Source organism: Melozone crissalis, unplaced genomic scaffold (assembly GCF_028551555.1).
Source record: "Melozone crissalis strain CALT ecotype California unplaced genomic scaffold, PUWL_Pcris_2 ptg000038l_1, whole genome shotgun sequence".
NCBI classification, from domain to species: Eukaryota; Metazoa; Chordata; class Aves; order Passeriformes; family Passerellidae; genus Melozone; species Melozone crissalis.
Window position 1 is genome coordinate 9482044 of NW_026535816.1, and position 6202 is coordinate 9488245.

A 6202-nucleotide genomic window follows, 5' to 3' on the forward strand; every position below is an offset into this window, starting at 1 on the left:
AAGAAAGTTGTCCAAAACAGCTTCCAATCGAATATTCATGTGAATAGAAAAGGCAGGAGAGTGGTCAGGTACTGTTTTCTCTCAGTTGGCAAGCTGCACAGACAATCGCAGTGTTGTACAGATTGCTTCTTCACCTTTGCCATGCTGCCGCTCTCTCCGGCTCCCGGAGGCGAAGAAGCGGCTTCTTCGCGCAAAGACGATTCTGCCGCTCACAGTGCTCTGCGGTGTGCGCCTTCTGCCGAATGAGGCCCGGGAGCAGAGCTTAGCTCTGCAGAGCACCGTACCTTCGTCTTTGCCCTCTCTTCTCATCTACATCTTAGCAAAAAGCTTTTCCACTCTGTCTGGCAAGGAGAAACTGTGCCAGCACAGAAAACATCTCCCATCGTGTTCTAGAGACTGCACGGAGGTCTGACGAGTGTTTTGCAAGAAGAGAAAGAAAGTTGTCCAAAACAGCTTCCAATCGAATATTCATGTGAATAGAAAAGCCAGGAGAGTGGTCAGGTACTGTTTTCTCTCAGTTGGCAAGCAGCACACACAATGGCAGTGTTGTACAGTTTGCTTCTTCACCTTTGCCAAGCTGCAGACCACCGTACCTTCTTGTTTTGCCTCTCTTCACGTCCACATCTTAGCAAAAAGCTTTTCCACTCTGTCTGGCAAGGAGAAACTGTGCCAGCACACAAAACATCTCCCATCGTGTTCTAGAGCTTGCACAGAGGTCTGACGAGTGTTTTGCAAGAAGATAAAGAAAGTTGTCCAAAACACCTTCCAATCGAATATTCATGTGAATAGAAAAGGCAGGAGAGTGGTCAGGTACTGTTTTCTCTCAGTTGGCAAGCTGCACACACAATGGCAGTGTTGTACAGCTTGCTTCTTCACCTTTGCCAAGCTGCAGAGCACCGTACCTTCTTTTTTTGCCTCTCTTCTCCTCCACATCTTAGCAAAAAGCTTTTCCACTCTGTCTGGCCAGGAGAAACTGTGCCAGCACACAAAAAATCTCCCATCGTGTTCTAGAGACTGCACGGAGGTCTGTCGAGTGTTTTGCAAGAAGAGAAATAAAGTTGTCCAAAACAGCTTCCAATCGAATATTCATGTGAATAGAAAAGGCAGGAGCGTGGTCAGGTACTGTTTTCTCTCAGTTGGCAAGCAGCACACACAATGGCAGTGTTGTACAGCTTGCTTCTTCACCTTTGCCAAGCTGCAGAGAACCGTACCTTCGTTTTTAGCCTCTCTTCTCCTCCGCATCTTAGCAAAAAGCTTTTCCACTCTGTCTGGCAAGGAGAAACTGTGCCAGCACACAAAACATCTCCCATCGTGTTCGAGAGGCAGCACGGAGGTCTGACGAGTGTTTTGCAAGAAGAGATAGAAAGTTGTCCAAAACAGCTTCCAATCGAAAGTTCATGTGAATAGAAAAGGCAGGAGAGTGGTCAGGTACTGTTTTCTCTCAGTTGGCAAACTGCACACACAATGGCAGTGTTGTACAGCTTGCTTCTTCACCTTTGCCAAGCTGCAGAGCACAGTACCTTCGTCTTTAGCCTCTCTTCTCGTCTACATCTTTGCAAAAGGCTTTTCCACTCTGTCTGGCAAGGAGAAACTGTGCCAGCACACAAAACATCTCCCATCGTGTTCTAGAGCTTGCACGGAGGTCTGCCGAGTGTTTTGCAAGAAGAGAAAGAAAGTTGTCCAAAACAGCTTCCAATCGAATATTCATGTGAATAGAAAAGGCAGGAGAGTGGTCAGGTACTGTTTTCTCTCAGTTGGCAAGCTGCACACAGAATCGCAGTGTTGTACAGCTTGCTTCTTCACCTTTGCCATGCTGCCGCTCTCTCCGGCTCCCGGAGGCGAAGAAGCGGCTTCTTCGCGCAAAGACGATTCTGCCGCTCACAGTGCTCTGCGGTGTGCGCCTTCTGCCGAAAGACGCCCGGGAGCAGAGCTTAGCTCTGCAGAGCACCGTACCTTCGTCTTTAGCCTCTCTTCTCGTCTACATCTTAGCAAAAAGCTTTTCCACTCTGTCTGGCAAGGAGAAACTGTTCCAGCACACAAAACATCTCCCATCGTGTTCTAGAGGCTGCACGGAGGTCTGCCGATTGTTTTGCAAGAAGAGAAAGAAAGTTGTCCAAAACAGCTTCCAATCGAATATTCATGTGAATAGAAAAGGCAGGAGAGTGGTCAGGTACTGTTTTCTCTCAGTTGGCAAGCTGCACACACAATGGCAGTGTTGTACAGCTTGCTTCTTCACCTTTGCCAAACTGCACAGCACAGTACCTTCGTCTTTAGACTCTCTTCTCGTCTACATCTTAGCAAAAAGCTTTTCCACTCTGTCTGGCAAGGAGAAACTGTGCCAGCACAGAAAACATCTCCCATCGTGTTCTAGAGGCTGCACGGAGGCCTGCCGAGTGTTTTGAAACAAGAGAAAGAAAGTTTTCTAAAACAGCTTCCAATCGAATATTCATGTGAATAGAAAAGGCAGGAGAGTGGTCAGGTACTGTTTTCTCTCAGTTGGCAAGCTGCACACACAATGGCAGTGTTGTACAGCTTGCTTCTTCACCTTTGCCAAGCTGCAGAGCACCGTACCTTCTTCCTTAGCCTCTCTTCTCGTCCACATCTTAGCAAAAAGCTTTTCCACTCTGTCTGGCAAGGAGAAACTGTGGCAGCACAGAAAACATGTCCCATCGTGTTCTAGAAGTTGCACTGAGGTCTGCCGAGTGTTTTTCAAGAAGAGAAAGAAAGTTATCCAAAACAGCTTCCAATCGAATACTCATGTGAATAGAAAAGGCAGGTGAGTGGTCAGGTACTCTTTTCCTTCAGTTTGTAAGCTGCACACACAATGGCAGAGTTGTACAGCTTGCTTCTTCACCTTTGCCAAGCTGCAGAGCACAGTACCTTCGTCTTTAGCCTCTCTTCTCGTCTACATCTTAGCAAAAAGCTTTTCCACTCTGTCTGGCAAGGAGAAACTGTGCCAGCACAGAAAACATCTGCCATCGTGTTCTAGAGCTTGCACGGATGTCTGACGAGTGTGTTGCAAGAAGAGAAAGAAAGTTGTCCAAAACAGCTTCCAATCGAATATTCATGTGAATAGAAAAGGCAGGAGAGTGGTCAGGTACTGTTTTCTCTCAGTTGGCAAGCTGCACACACAATGGCAGTGTTGTACAGCTTGCTTCTTCACCTTTGCAAAGCTGCAGAGCACCGTACCTTCGTCTTTAGCCTCTCTTCTCGTCTACATCTTAGCAAAAGGCTTTTCCACTCTGTCTGGCAAGGAGAAATTGTGCCAGCACACAAAAAATCTCCCATTGTATTCTAGAGACTGCACGGAGGTCTGCCGAGTGTTTTGCAAGAAGAGAAAAAAGTTATCCAAAACAGCTTCCAATCGAATATTCATGTGAATAAAAAGGTAGGAGAGTGGTCAGGTACTGTTTTCTCTCAGTTTGCAAGCAGCACACAATGGCAGTGTTGTACAGCTTGCTTCTTCACCATTGCCAAGCTGCAGAGAACCGTACCTTCGTCTTCAGCCTCTCTTCTCGTCTACACCTTAGCAAAAAGCTTTTCCACTCTGTCTGGCAAGGAGAAACTGTGCCAGCACACAAAATATCTCCCATCGTGTTCTAGAGGCTGCACGGAAGTCTGCCGAGTGTTTTGCAAGAAGAGAAAGAAAGTTGTCCAAAACAGCTTCCAATCGAATATTCATGTGAATAGAAAAGGCAGGAGAGTGGTCAGGTACTCTTTTCTTTCAGTTTGTAAGCTGCACACACAATGCCAGAGTTGTACAGCTTGCTTCTTCACCTTTGCCAAGCTGCAGAGCACAGTACCTTCGTCTTTAGCCTCTCTTCTCGTCTACATCTTAGCAAAAAGCTTTTCCACTCTGTCTGGCAAGGAGAAACTGTGCCAGCACACAAAACATCTCCCATCGTGTTCTAGAGCTTGCACGGAGGTCTGACGAGTGTTTTGCAAGAAGAGAAAGAAAGTTGTCCAAAACAGTTTCCAATCGAATATTCATGTGAATAGAAAAGGCAGGAGAGTGGTCAGGTACTGTTTTCTCTCAGTTGGCAAGCTGCACACAGAATCGCAGTGTTGTACAGCTTGCTTCTTCACCTTTGCCATGCTGCCGCTCTCTGCGGCTCCTGGAGGTGAAGAAGCGGCTTCTTCGGGCAAAGACGATTCTACCGCTCACAGTGCTCTGCGGTGTGCGCCTTCTGCCAAAAGACGCCCGGGAGCAGAGCTTAGCTCTGCAGAGCACAGTACCTTCGTCTTTAGCCTCTCTTCTCGTCTACATCTTTGCAAAAACCTTTTCCACTCTGTCTGGCAAGGAGAAACTGTGCCAGCACAGAAAACATCTCCCATCGTGTTCTAGAGCTTGCACAGAGGTCTGCCGAGTGTTTTGCAAGAAGAGAGAGAAAGTTATCCAAACAGCTTCCAATCGAATATTCATGTGAATAGAAAAGGCAGGAGAGTGGTCAGGTACAGTTTTCTCTCAGTTGGCAAGCTGCACACACAATGGAAGTGTTGTAGAGCTTGCTTCTTAACCTTTGCCAAGCTGCAGAGCACAGTACCTTCGTCTTTAGCCTCTCTTCTCGTCCACATCTTAGCAAAAAGCTTTTCCACTCTGTCTGGCAATGAGAAACTGTGGCAGCACAGAAAACATGTCCCATCGTGTTCTAGAAGTTGCACTGAGGTCTGCCGAGTGTTTTGCAAGAAGAGAAAGAAAGTTGTCCAAAACAGCTTCCAATCGAATATTCATGTGAATAGAAAAGGCAGGAGAGTGGTCAGGTACTCTTTTCTTTCAGTTTGTAAGCTGCACACACAATGGCAGAGTTGTACAGCTTGCTTCTTCACCTTTGCCAAGCTGCAGAGCACAGTACCATCGTCTTTAGACTCTCTTCTCGTCTACATCTTAGCAAAAAGCTTTTCCATTCTGTCTGGCAAGGAGAAACTGTGCCAGCACACAAAACATCTCCCATCGTGTTCGAGAGGCTGCACGGAGGTCTGACGAGTGTTTTGCAAGAAGAGAAAGAAAGTTGTCCAAAACAGTTTCCAATCGAATGTTCATGTTAATAGAAAAGGCAGGAGAGTGGTCAAGTACTGTTTTCTCTCAGTTGGCAAGCTGCACACAGAATCGCAGTGTTGTACAGCTTGCTTCTTCACCTTTGCCATGCTGCCGCTCTCTCCGGCTCCCGGAGGCGAAGAAGCGGCTTCTTCGCGCAAAGACGATTCTACCGCTCACAGTGCTCTGCGGTGTGTGCCTTCTGCCGAAAGACGCCCGGGAGCAGAGCTTAGCTCTGCAGAGCACAGTACCTTCGTCTTTAGCCTCTCTTCTCGTCTACATCATAGCAAAAAGATTTTCCACTCTGTCTGGCAAGGAGAAACTGTGCCAGCAGACAAAACATCTCCCATCGTGTTCTAGAGCCTGCACGGAGGTCTGCCGAGTGTTTTGCAAGAATAGAAAGAAAGTGGTCCAAAACAGCTTCCAATCGAATATTCATGTGAATAGAAAAGGTAGGAGAGTGGTCAGGTACTGTTTTCTCTCAGTTGGCAAGCTGCTCATACCATGGCAGTGTTGTACAGCTTCCTTCTTCACCTTTGCCAAGCTGCAGAGCACCGTACCTTCGTTTTAAGCCTCTCTTCTCATCCAAATCTTAGCAAAAAGCTTTTCCACTCTGTCTGGCAAGGAGAAACTGTGCCAGCACAGAAAACATCTCCCATCGTGTTCTAGAGGCTGCACGGAGGTCTGCCGAATGTTTTGCAAGAAGAGAAAGAAAGTTGTCTCAACATCTTCCAATCGAATGTTCATGTGAATAGAAAAGGCAGGAGAGTGGTCAGGTACTGTTTTCCCTCAGTTGGCAAGCTGCACACAGAATCGCAGTGTTGTACAGCTTGCTTCTTCACCTTTGCCATGCTGCCGCTCTCTCCGGCTCCCGGAGGCGAAGAAGCGGCTTCTTCGCGCAAAGACGATTCTGCCGCTCACAGTGCTCTGCGGTGTGGGCCTTCTGCCGAAAGAGGCCCGGTAGCAGAGCTTAGCTCTGCAGAGCACCGTACCTTCGTCTTTAGCCTCTCTTCTCATCTACATCTTAGCAAAAAGCTTTTCCACTCTGTCTGGCAAGGAGAAACTGTGCCAGCACAGAAAACATCTCCCATCATGTTCTAGAGCCTGCACGGAGGTCTGTCGAGTGTTTTGCAAGAAGAGAAAGAAAGTTGTCCAAAACAGCTTCCA